We start from the raw sequence: 13,574 nt of genomic DNA on the forward strand, positions 1-13,574 counted from the left end.
AGACCTCTCAATGGCGAGTAGTCTCCTTTACTACTAAATAATTTTCACGCTGCCAGAATTTTTCTTACTAAATGAATGAAAATTCTTTGACCTGTGTGGTCTTCCCACTTCAACATCCTTTGTATTCCCTATTTTTCAAACGCATTTTCAACTGAGGATGTGGTGCATTGGTAATACACTGGACTTGGATTCTTGCTTAATGGAAATGTCAGCACAGACCTCTTGAAAAGGACACAGCTGATTACATCACTCCACCTGAAGCTTGCGCTCAGTCTCTAAAGACCACATTGTTGGCAGGATGTTAAATCATAATATTCCCTCCTGAATTCACCTCTCTTCTGATCTGTGTCACAAGTTGTGTTGCCCAAACCGTACACGGTTAATAGCACTGGTTTAATATTATTGTTATTGTTATTATTATTATGATTATAAGTTCATCAAAACAGAAAAAGAAATACTTTCACTTAATCCATTTTCCTCTCAATAATCTTGCCTTCACTATTTTTCAATCATGCCCACTTAGGTTTTCATTTATTGAGACATCTATAATTTTTTTGAGAAATCTCTAATTTTTTCACGAATTATGATGATCAGATAGTACAGAGTTAATATCACTGATTTTCTCACCTTTAACATGTTGATTATAAAGAGCGTGTGTAAAACAGTTATCTAGATGTGGCATGTACACGAAAAGTAAATGTTCAAAGAACACTGATATTTATTTGGATTTTCTCTTGAGCTTACCTGAATTCTAAACATTGTTTCCTTAATTTGACTTTTTCCCAAAAGCCTCTTCTCACAAATTTACAAATGACATTTATGTTCTTGAAACAAATTAAATCCTATTTCAAAGTCACTAGCATAACTTCTCATATTACTCAAATATTAAAAAGGACAAGCAACTTGTCTAAAAGAAGAAATATTAAAAGTTTTGGATGTATCTGACAGGTACTTTAATTCTGATCTCAGTTACCACTGCAACAAAAAACGTTATAAACAAAGTGGTTGTGTCTGTATATGTGTGGATGGATATGTGTGTGCGCGCGCGCGCACGCTAGTGTATACCCGTCCTTTTTTCCCCCTAAGGTAAGTCTTTCCGCTCCCGGGATTGGAATGACTCCTTACCCTCTCCCTTAAAACCCACATCCTTTCGTCTTTCCCTCTCCTTCCCTCTTTCCTGATGAGGCAACAGTTTGTTGCGAAAGCTTGAATTTTGTGTGTATGTTTGTGTGTCTGTCGACCTGCCAGCACTTTCATTTGGTAAGTCACATCATCTTTGTTTTTAGATATGTACGTATATATAAGAAGAGATGAAAAAAAAGGGAATGATGTAGAACCATCACTTATAAAAAAAACAATGTAATGTGTGCATCTACCCAGATGTACAAATACCTTTATTCCCCTACATCCCTTGGCGGTTCTGACATCACTTCTGGTTTCTAATCTGTAGTTTTCATGTTTGTGTTTAAGTATATCTTTGTGTGTGTCGATGTGTGTTTGTACAGCCTGATTCTTTGGCTTACTTATATGAAATAAGTTGTAGGTTATTGAAAACCACGGACATTAAGAAGGACTTCTGCGATAGAAGTAGTTGAATATGGAAAGAGGGAAAGATAGATAGGTACTCAAATGAGAAGTAAGAAAAGAAAAAGTAGAAATGGTTGCTAAGATCGAAGAAGTGAAATACTTCCCCAGGATCCCTACGTCGCTGGTACTTGAGTGAGAAGCCAGAGGAGGTATGGTGTTAATAGTATCCTACAAGAATGGACATTCTGACCTTCACCCTTGAGCTCCCCGAAGAAAAATCTTAGGCAACCCCTATGGAATGGCAAATGGTGAAGAATCAGTCACACTTGTTTGCGAGAGTTGTTTGGAAGGTGTGGTGTATGTTCTGTGTTAGCACTAATTTGTCTATCGGTGGAAATCATGATTTAATCTACAGTACCCACCATTTTCCAAAACCAATACAAACCCTCCCCTTTACATAACATTTCATAAAAGGTATAAAATATTCTATATCAAATAAAAAATTATACACTACAATCAAATAGTTGTTTAATTATTCAGTTTATACTATATTTTATACACACATAAAATACTCTGTTCAGTTTATGTCGTCCTGATATCACACTGAATAGTATCATGATATTATTTTTCCATTAATACTTACTCTATTCGTCTCATTCCATGTTTAGAGATCATTGTTTTTCTATGATTCTCTTAAGTCTATTATTTTTCTGACATATCCAGTTTTGTATATGCTAAAATTATAGGATGGTTTAAGAATTCATTAATAGATAACAGAATAGTTTAAGATTTTAAGAGAATTCGGTGTAGGAAAACTAATTTTGAAGAAACACTGATACAAATCGGGATCCGGTGGTCATCACTCCGCCCCTTAACTCAGAACATTAACTTCCCTGGGAGACAGATGTGATTCTGCCCAGATCCCATGGATCTGACATTAACTTTACTTGAGCAAGTGCAAACCAGTACTTCTCATTAAATTTTGTGTGAAAGGCTCCCCACGACAAAACAATCACCACTTTACTAGGTAACACAACATCAGGTAAAGTTATTCTGTTTTCTACTCTAGCCTGGATAAGTTTGAATCCTTTCCACAAGTCATCTACATTTCTCTCGGTATTACTAAGTTTGGAAGATAAAATTGGAGACACGTTGTCAGAGGTCACCCTTGCGGCAACTTTTCTGTGTATCATTTCTTCTACCTGTTCCTCCACACTACTGATATTTATTATGTCTGACATTGCTAGTTTCTCTATAAAATTTCTTTCCAAATTATCAACTCGAGTGTTAATGCCTGCGATTTGCAACTGGACCATAGGAATTAGTTTGTCCTACTTCTCAACACTTTCCTTTAAAGGGTTTAATATTTGCTTTACAGCATCAAATGTAACATTACGTACACTCTGAAATGAACCTAAATTTTCACTAAATTCAGATTCTACATTATTATATTTGTCTTCAATATCAAATTCTAGCTTCTTCGTCAAATTCTGAAATTGCTTCATTCTGTCTCTGGTCAAAGTCAGTAAACAGTTGATTTATGTGAGTATTTAAAGAACTAGTTAGTTCACTCTTTAAATCTAACTTCAGATTTTCGATTTTCTTATTTAAAATGTAAAAATTATGTCTTTAATAAAGCTGTATTTGTTGACTGACTGTTCAAGGTTTCACTCTGGTTACTTAAAACCTCACTTTGAGCGTCTAATTTAATATTTAATTGGGTATTCACTGTGTCTATTTCTCTACTTAAATTAACACTCTGTGCATCGAGCTTTTAACTTAATGTTGCTGAATCTGCCTTCTGTTCACGCAACTTAGCATTCAACTGAGTATTTACTAAATCTAATCTAGAATGTACTGAGCCTATCTCTTCTCTTAAAGCTGCACTTTGGGCTTTAATTAAATTTCCTAACTCAGTCCAGTCTGACATTTCCCTTCTCACTTTAATAGCAGTGGTTGGTTCTGAAGCAAGGTGCTGTTCTAGATCTGTAACTTTACATGTTTCAGACCTCGTGAGCATTAAAAAAATTCTACTCTACTTATAATGACTAAAATATTACAGTTCCTTCACCTTTATACTCAAATAATTAATGTTTTACGCTCACCCAGCATAGAGTTCTAGCTGTGTTGGTGAGTGGATGTGTATTCGGTGCTGGTGAACAGCACTGGTGCCGGCAGTGTAGAACATTGTTTGAGCGTCAGCATCGACGAGCTGATGTGGAGTCGGCACTGGTGAGCAGTAGCTGCCGCCGTTGGCGTCAGTTGCTGGTTAATGTGGTTAATGTGTCGGTGTTTGTTGTGATGTGTGAGAGAGCTGTGTACTCTCCAAACTGAATCTTCTTAGTCGAAGTATTCTTGGCGTAACTCTCCTTAGTCTAAAATGTTGATCTACTCTTCATTCCTTTGACGTTATTACTTTCTTATTTCTTTTACTGTGTTGCATTTGCAACTTTCTTCCATTTTGTTCCTTGGACTCAATCCAATTACTCGAAACAGTTCTCTTATCTTGTTATGCCTGGTTCCTAGGGGAACACAAAATATCTTCTTCCTGTTTCCGTCTTAAAATTCCCGTTTCCTTCAAGTCCTGTCACTTAGGTCACCACATTCTAACAGTTTTGATGACACGAGCAGCGGTGCGAAACTGGATTGCATTCACAATTCACACCTCACTTTCATCTGTTGACTTACGTGATGTGACTAACCGATCCTCTTCTCTGGATATTCAGCTATGTCAAAAGCTGCTTCTCCAAAGATTTTCGCTGGTTAGAGGAATTAGACTCTTTCTCTCTTCTTTAAATAACTGGGCACGCATAGAATACTTTCAGTTCAATCATAATACATTTTCAACTTTGACAGACAACAACTTCTACAAGTCTACTTAGTCATCTAACATTGGAGTCTATTAAACATATTTATAATAACATTGGTCTAACAACCAAGTGATTTATGGACATTACATACATCTTGCTTGTACAGGGCTAAGACATGAAGTAAGTTAAAATTCTATAATCAATCGTTCATTTGTCTTTGTACAATAATCACATTCACTGACACAGCAATGAATAGCCTATAATTACTCCATGTTCTTCCACACAGTGTTTGTGGTGCTAGCGGCATACACTTGTCATCAGTGGACCGCCACTCTTACATTCTTCTCATAACAAACTTCCAACCTCCACAGTGAAACAGGTGGCGCAGTAGATATGCTTCCACTCTCCCACTTATATTTAAAATATCGTGTGTTCGAGACAGTACAAGGACGAGTGGTTCTAGAATTTACGCAAAAACTCTTGAAGCACTAAATTATTTCTTCCTACTATAGCAATGTCATCAGCGTATGCACATACCTGGCTTGTTTTCATAAATATGGTGCTTCTTTTGTTGATTTTCTTAATTGCACTATGCAGGGCTACATTGAATAGGACAGTGGAGAGACTATCACTTTCCTTCACATCTTTATTAAAGTCAAAGCTTTCACTTGTTCTGCTGAGGACCTTTACTTTTGCTCTTGTCTCTGTCATTGTCATTCTGATTTTAGCACATACACCAACTTCTTCCAGTACTCTGTATAGTTCTTACTGATTTAGGCTCTCAAAGGCTTGTTTGAAGTCGATGAATAGGAAATGCAGATCTATATCATATTCACAGAACTTTTCCATCGTTTGTCTTATCACAAATATTTGATCAGTTGTTCCTCTGTCTGGTTGAAAGCAAACTGATAGTCCCCTAGTATGTCTTCTGCACACTTCTGTATCCTTTTGTTTAGTATACTTGTGAAAATCTTATAAGCTGTACTTACGAGTGTTATACTTCTATAGTTTTCACATGCTGTTCTGTCCCTTTTCTTATAAACGGGGATTATTATTCCCGTTTTCCAATTACCTGCTATAATTTCTATTTCCCATATATCTGATTATAATGTGTGCAGTTCCTTTATTACAGCCTCACCACCAAATTTTTAAATTCAGCAATTATGCTGTCTTCCCCAGGAGCTTGACTCTTTTTTGACTTGTGCACAGTCTGAGAGACCTCTTGTAGTGTTGGCTTTCTTGCCTCACTGGTATCACTGTCTACTTCCAGCTCCACTGGTTGGTTGGTTGGTTGGTTTAGGGATGAAAGGGACCAAACTGCAGAGGTCATCGGTCCCTTTTTCCAAAATGCTAAAAAAATACCCACAGAGAATAAAATATGTTCAACAGAATAGGAGACAGATTACACAGAACAAAAGAAACGTAGACAAGGACCAGAAAAAACAAAATAAAATCACACGGAGTGCGACGGTGGTTGGCCGACCATAGGAACAAAAAAAAGGAAAAGCCAACCACCGAAAACACATTAAAAACTGAGTTTAAAACCGAAGGCCAAAGGCCAGAATCAACACAAAACAATCAAATAAAACAGAAACACTCAGATTAAATGATAAAAACCCCCTGCCCGAAGAAAACGTAAAACTAAGTCAGCCATAGCAGAGTCATCTGTTATAAGGGCAGGGAGCGAGTCAGACAGTGGGAACGACCGCCTGAGCACAACTAAAAGTGGACAGTCTAATAAAATGTGGACCAATGTCAAAACGGAGCCGCAGCGACATAAAGGTGGGTCCTCACGTCGCAATAGGTTGCCGTGCGTCATCCATGTGTGCCCAATGCGCAGCCGGCACAGGACTACAGACTCCTTGCGAGAGACCCGCAAGGAGGACTGCCACACATCGGTCGTCACCTTAACAGCCCACAGCTTATTCGGGGATGTCAGGCCACGCCACTCATCAGCCCTCATCCCAAGCACCTTACGGCGCAACACCAGCTGCTGATCGCGAGCCGTGAGGCCGATCTCCAAAGCCGGGGCGGCGATCGCCCCTTTGGCCAGGCTGTCAACACGTTCGTTCCCCGGGATGCCAACGTGACCTGGCGTCCAAACAAAGACCACCGAACGACCAGAACGGGTAATGGCAGAAACAGACTCCTGAATAGAGGACACCAGAGGAGAAGAGGCATAGCAGCGGTCGATGGCCTGGAGGCTGCTCAGGGAGTCACTGCAGATGACGATGGACGTACCTGAGCAGGAACGCATATGCTCAAGAGCGCACAATATGGCCACCAGCTCTGTAGTAAAAATACTGCAGCCAGCCGGCAAGGAGCGCTGTTCAACATGTGCAGCGTGAGCAAAAGCATAGGCAGTGCGACCATCAACCAGGGAACCATCAGTGTAGACAGTCTCACAGCCCGAAAATGAGGCGAGGAGCGCAAGAAAACGGCGACGGAGGGCCACAGGCGGAACCGAGTCCTTGGGTCCCCGTGCCAAGTCCAGACGGACGGACGGCTGGGGCAAACACCAGGGAGGCATAGGTGCACGGTCCTGGAAGGGAGGCAGAAGAGGGAATGACCCCAGTTCCAACAGCAGGGACTGGACGCAGACAGCTATGGACAGCCCAGACCGAGGTCACCGTTCGGGCAGATGGAGGACCATGGCAGGGAAAAGCAGGCGACGATTGGGATGGCCCGGCGAGCAAAGCACGTGGACAGCATAGTCGGCGAGCAGTCGATGGCGGCAAATCCGCAGCGGGGGAACCCCGGCCTCCACCAGTAGACTATCCACGGGGCTCGTACGAAAAGCGCCAGTTGCAAGCCGAACCCCACAGTGGTGTATGGGGTCTAACAACTTCAACACTGAGGGTGATGCAGACCCATAGGCCAGGCTTCCATAATCAAGCCTGGACTGCACAAGGGCTCTGTATAATCGCAACAGCGTGCAGCGATCCGCACCCCAAGATGTGTGGCTCAGGCAGCAGAGGGCGTTGAGGTGCCGCCAGCACTTTTGCTTCAGCTGAGTAATATGAGGAACCCATGTGAGCCGGGCATCAAAAACGAGTCCTAAGAAGCGGCAAGTGTCCACCACGTCAAGCAGGTGGCCGTCGAGGTAAAGTTCAGGATGAGGGTGGACCGTCTGACGCCTGCAGAAGTGCATAACTCGAGTCTTGGCTGCAGAGGACTGAAAACCATGAGACAAAGCCCATGATGCTGCCTTGCGAACGGCTACTTGCAGATTGCGTTCGGCGACTCCCGTAGTCGTGGAGCTAAATGAGATGCAGAAGTCGTCAGCATACAAAGAAGGAGACACCGACGACCCCACGGTTGCAGCCAGACCATTAATGGCCACTAGAAATAAGGAGACGTTCAACACCGAGCCCTGCAGGACCCCATTTTCCTGTATATAAGATGAACTAGAGGCGGCACCCACTTGCACCCGGAAAGGGCGGCGCAATAAAAAGGTTTGAAGAAAAGCCGGGAGCTGACCACGAAGACCCCACTCATGCAACGTAGCAAGGATGTGATGCCTCCATGTGGTGTCATACGCCTTCCGCAGATCAAAAAAGACAGCAACGAGATGCTGACGTCAGGCAAAGGCCGTACGGATAGCAGATTCCAGCCGCACCAAATTGTCTGCTGCAGACCGGCCCCGGCGGAAGCCACTCTGGGATGGAGCGAGGAGACCGCGCGACTCAAGGACCCAACACAAACGCCGCCCCACCATACGTTCGAGCAATTTGCACAGAACGTTGGTGAGGGTAATGGGACGATAGCTGTCCACCGCCAGCGGGTCCGCACCGGGCTTCAAGATGGGGACAATAAGACCCTCTCGCCATTGCGACGGGAACACGCCCTCGCTCCAAATGCGGTTAAAGATGGTGAGGATGTGTCTCTGACAGTCCCTGGAGAGATGCTTCAGCATCTGTGCGTGGATGCAGTCTGGTCCTGGTGCCGTATCAGGGCAGTCGGCGAGGGCAGCGAGGAATTCCCTCTCGCTGAAAGGAGCATTGTACTTTTCAGAACGACGCGTGTGGAATGATAACGGCGTCTGCTCGGCTCGCTCCTTGAGAGAGTGAAAGGCGGGGGGATAAGTTGCAGTCGCAGAGCTCTGAGTAAAGTGCACAGCAAGGCGTTCAGCAATGGCGGCAGCGTCCGTGCAGACAGCGCTGTCCAAGGAGATCCCAGGGACACCCTTACGGGTCTGGTATCCATAAATTCGCCGGATTCGGGACCACACGAGCAAGGGGGAGACACGGGAGAACAAGGATGAGACATACCTCTCCCAGCACTCCTGCTTACGCCGTGCGATAAGGCGACGGGCCAAGGCACGGAGCCTCTTAAAGCCGATGAGGGTCTCTAGAGACGGGTGCCGCCTATGACGCTGGAGAGCCCGCCTACGGTCGCGAATAGCCTCAGCAATCTCCGGCAACCACCAGGGGACAGCCTTCCTCCGAGGGAGTCCAGAAGAGCGGGTGATGGCAGCCTCGGCCGCCGAAATGATTGACGTGGTTAAGACACTGACCACCTCGTCAATGTCACCCCGTGGGGGAGACTCAATGGTTGCAGCGGAAGTAAAAGCCGGCCAGTCAGCCCTGTGGAGAGCCCAGCGGGGCAGGCGCCCAGAAGTATGACACTGGGGCAGTGACAAATAGATGGGAAAATGGTCACTACCACACAGGTCAAGATGCACTCTCCAGTGGAGGGATGGGACAAGTCCGGGGCTGCAAAGAGAGAGATCGATGTCCGAGAACGGGCCGTGGGCCACACTGAAATGCGTGGGAGCACTGGTGTTCAAGAGGCTAAGGTCGAGCTGAGCCAACAAATGCTCCACGGTACGACCGCCGTCATCAGAGACAGTCCCACCCCATAGAGGGTTGTGGGCATTGAAATCGCCCAGCAACAAGAAAGGTGGCGGCAATTGGGTTATCAGTGCAGCCAGGACAGGCAGCGCGACATCACCATCCGGTGGAAGGTAAAGACTGCAGACGGTAATAGCCCGCGGCGTCCACACCCTAACAACGACAGCCTCTAAAGCTGTTGGTAGAGGGACAGACTCGCTGTGAAGAAAGTTAAGAACATAGAGGCAGACGCCACCAGACGCCCTTTCATAAGCTGCTCGGTTCCTATAATAACCCCGATAGCCACGGAGGGCGGGGGTTCGCATTGCTGGAAACCAAGTTTCCTGCAGAGCAATGCAAAGGAAAGGATGAAGGCTGATAAGTTGGCGGAGCTCAGCTAGATGGTGGAAGAAACCGCTGCAGTTCCACTGGAGGATGGTATTGGCCATGGATGGGAAAGGCGTGAAGGGACTGGGGAGGCAGATTACGCCTCCGGGGCCCCTGCTGCTACTGAGTCACCACCTGTACAACAGCCATCCATTGCGTCCGAGGGACTGGCGAGATCCAGGTCCTTTGCGGACGCCAGAATCTCCACCTCATCTTCGGACGCAGAGTGAGAAGGTTGCGGTGGGACAGGTGCCACGGCAATGTCAGTATGCTTGGGAGCCTTTTTCTTGGTCTGCTTTGCGCGCTGTGCCTTAGGTGGTTCTGGCTGGGAGGGCCGCACCGGGTCAGTCTCAGGGACTGAAGACGACCGCGACGCCCTACGACCAGCGACCAGTGGTTGTTTCAGATACTTACGGGTGTCTACTGTGCTGCTGGTCGGAACTTGTGAATGGAGGTCCCCAAGGGACCCCTTCCTTGCGAGAGTAGCCGAAGAAGTCTTACGCTTCTCTGGCTGGGAAGGAGGAACTGATGTCCCTGATGGTTGGGGGGGGTGTTGCTCCTGAAGTAGATGGAGCAGGAGCAACAGTGGGTTTAGTGCCCCCCACCATCAAGGGGGCAGGTGTGGGACTGCGACTCTGAGAGCTGACTGGAGTGGATGGAACTGTAGCAGGAGTGTCAGTTGCGGCATAAGAAGCTGTCATGCGCACTGGATGAAGCCGATCATATTTCCGCTTCGCCTCAGTGTACGTCAGGCGGTCGAGTCTTGATTTCCATGATTTTCCGCTCCTTCTGCAGAATCGGACAGTCTGGCGAGCAAGGCGGATGGTGCGCACCACAGTTCACACAGATTGGAGGTGGGGCACAGGGATGATCAGGATGGGATGGCCGACCGCAATCGCAACAGACGAGGTCGGAAGCACAGCGGGAAGACATATGGCCGAACTTCCAACACTTGAAGCACCGCATCGGGGGAGGGATATATGGCTTGACATCACAACGGTACACCATCACCTTGACCTTCTCAGGTAACGTGTCACCCTCGAAGGCCAAGATGAAGGCACCGGTGGCAACTTGACGATCCCTCGGACCCCGGTGGACACGCCGGACGAAATGGACACCCCGGCGCTCCAAGTTGGCGCGCAGCTCGTCATCGGACTGTAAAAGGAGATCCCTGTGGAAGATAATGCCCTGGACCATATTCAGACTTTTATGGGGCGTGATAGTGACGGAGACATCCCCCAGCTTAGTACAAGCGAGCAAGGCTCGCGACTGGGCGGAGGATGCCGTTTTTATCAACACCGATCCGGACCGCATCTTGGACAAGCCCTCCACCTCCCCAAACTTGTCCTCTAAATGCTCTACAAAGAACTGAGGCTTCATGGATATAAAAGATTCCCCATCAGCTCTGGTACAGACAAGATATCTGGGCGAATACGTCTCACTTTCATTCAATGCCTTTCGTTCCTCCCATGGTGTGGCAAGGGAGGGGAACGATTTGGGGTCATAAACGTTACCTTTAAAATGGGCCCTCGAACGCTTAGAGACTGCTGGTGGCTGGCCACCAGCAAGAGAAGATGTGCCATGCTTCATTGCGTGTCATCCACCCTGATGCCACCTACTCCGACCAAGGGCCCTCCCCACGGGCGCCACCCAGCCGCAGCAATAGCCACCTGGCAGGACGGCCATTGCCGAGAGTCCCAATTCCCCAGGGAGATGGGCATCTACTCCTTGGCATACGTGGGGAGTTAACGGCGCAGGCATCAATAGAGCGATCCCTGTGTTGTCAGGGGGCTACAACCAAGAGGGTACATGGCGGTCCCACCACAACGGACTGGCTACCGTGCTGGATCTTAGGTGCAAAAATGTCCAAGGTGGTCGTCGAAGGTAAAAGCAACACTGCAGAGTGCAGCATGGTAATCACACCCAGGGACGTATCCTCGCCCAAGAGATGGAAAACGAGTGGGACACCATTGCAATGACGAAAAAGCCGGCTAAAGGTCTCAATGCACGACGGATACAGTGCACCATGTAAGGCGCCCTTCCCCAATTGGCTCGCTCTTCGGAATAATTTAGAAAGATGGAGGTCAAACCTGAGAGGGGACCATCATATAAGGCCGAAACATTTGAGACTCCTTTTAGTCGCCTCTTACGGCAGGCAGGAATACTGCGGACCTATTCTAACCCCCGAACCCGCAGGGGGGTCCAGCTCCACTCTTTCCTCCTGTGTAGCTGTGTCTTCTTCATCTAGGCTGGTGCTTAGTGTATCTTTGAAATGCTCTGCCTCTCTTCCCACTATCTGTTCTTCCTCCCTTATTTTCCCATCCTTACTGGAACAGGCCATTGTTTTTGGCTGGAATCTATTCTTCATTTTGTACAGCATGATAGAACTTTCCTATTATTCACTCTGTTCCTTTAACTCTTCTACTTCCTGAAATTTTTTCTTAGTCCACACTCTTTTCTTTCTCTTGCATAGTCTGTTAGCTCTTCTCTTTAATTCTCTATATAGTTCCATATTATTTCTGGTTTCTCTCTGAAGCACTTCTGTTCTTGCCCTGTTCTTTTCCTCTATTGCTGTACTGCAATCTTCATCAAATCATTTCTGGTTTCTTCTATTCCTTCTTATGCCTATTATTTCCTCTGCAGCATCTTTAATTGATTTTTCAATCCTGTTCCACCTTTTGTCTACTCCTACACTGTGGTATCTGCATTGCTCAACATTCTGGTTAGTGTTACTTGGTATTTGTTTTTCTGTATTCCATTTCATAATCTTTCCTATTCTGTTGCCATTTGTTAGTGACAGTTTCTTTCTCAAGACTGATTTTATCACAAAGAGATCTGAGTCACAGTTTGCTCCTCTGCAACTCCGCACATCTGTAAATGACGTGGAGTGGCGTGCAATCACTAAAATATGGTCAATCTGATTGACTACTCCATTAACTGCAGAATTCCAGGTATCCAGATGGATCCTTTTGTGCGGGAAGCAGGTACTTTTAATAATCCTATTATTCCTTGCTGCGAATTGGCTTACGAAGTTTCCATTCTCATTGTTTTCTTCATGTAGTGAATATTTTCCAGAAACTCTATGGATGTTCATTCCTCCCTATTTTTGCATTAAAATCTCCTATTATTAGTGTCAGGTCATATTTAGGTACTGTGCAGCATACTTTTTCCAAGTCTTCCTAGAACTGTTCTTTAATTATATCCTCTTTTTCCTGTGTTGGTGCATGTGCACTCACTATTGATATACTCCTAAATTTCCATCTTAGTCTGAGTCTGCACATATTTTCATTTATGGGTTCAAATTCCAGTAGCTTTTCCTAACTTCCCTAATTATTATGAACTCTGTTCCAAGTTAGCCTGTTCTTTCTTCTAGTCCACTATATACCAATGAGTGCTCAGGTTTATCTATCTGCCCATTCCCTTGCCACCTTATTTCCTGTAGCCCTACGACATCATATTTAAGTTTTAAAATTTTATTGGCTATTTCTTTCACTTTTGCAAGCTAAAGCATTGTCCTCACATTCCATGATGCTACTGTCAGATCCTTTATCAGTTTCCTTTGCCGGGGTCGTGATACATGTTTCCATCCAGTTTCCGAGGAGTCTGTTGAATTTCCACAATATTCTCTCTCTCTCTCTCTCTCTTTTTAGTATGGGGTTATTAGCCCCATGTCCAACCCCCAATCTGGAGGACCAGGATTCGTACTAGGTTTACTCCTCTAGGGAAACTGGCTTTCCTCAGTCGAGACAGACCAATCTGGCTTGGGTGACCCTGCCAGTAGCTGTGCTACTGCCGGCATAGCTCTCGACTTCAACAAAATACGCAAACCCTCCCACCTGGCACTGAAGGTGCCTACTATAAGGCCGTGTCCCCTGGAAGGGTCTGTTTTTGTTTGGTAGACATAAAAATGTCCAAGCTATGTAGGTTTTCTTTGATTTTTATAATGTATTCCTTATTTATTTACAGTAGGAAGTGTAGCCTGGAAATTTTAGAGAAGTTGTGGGATTATCCACTTCTT

At 45.6% G+C, this 13,574-nt stretch overlaps 1 protein-coding gene across 1 annotated transcript in view; it reads right to left on the bottom strand.

Moving 5' to 3' along the window:
• Nucleotides 1-13,574, bottom strand: part of LOC124605199 (SUZ domain-containing protein 1) — a 49,984-nt gene that overhangs the window by 7,640 nt on the left and 28,770 nt on the right. The gene's annotated exons all lie outside the window — the stretch shown is intronic.

Source organism: Schistocerca americana, chromosome 3, assembly GCF_021461395.2.
Source record: "Schistocerca americana isolate TAMUIC-IGC-003095 chromosome 3, iqSchAmer2.1, whole genome shotgun sequence".
NCBI lineage: Eukaryota > Metazoa > Arthropoda > Insecta > Orthoptera > Acrididae > Schistocerca > Schistocerca americana.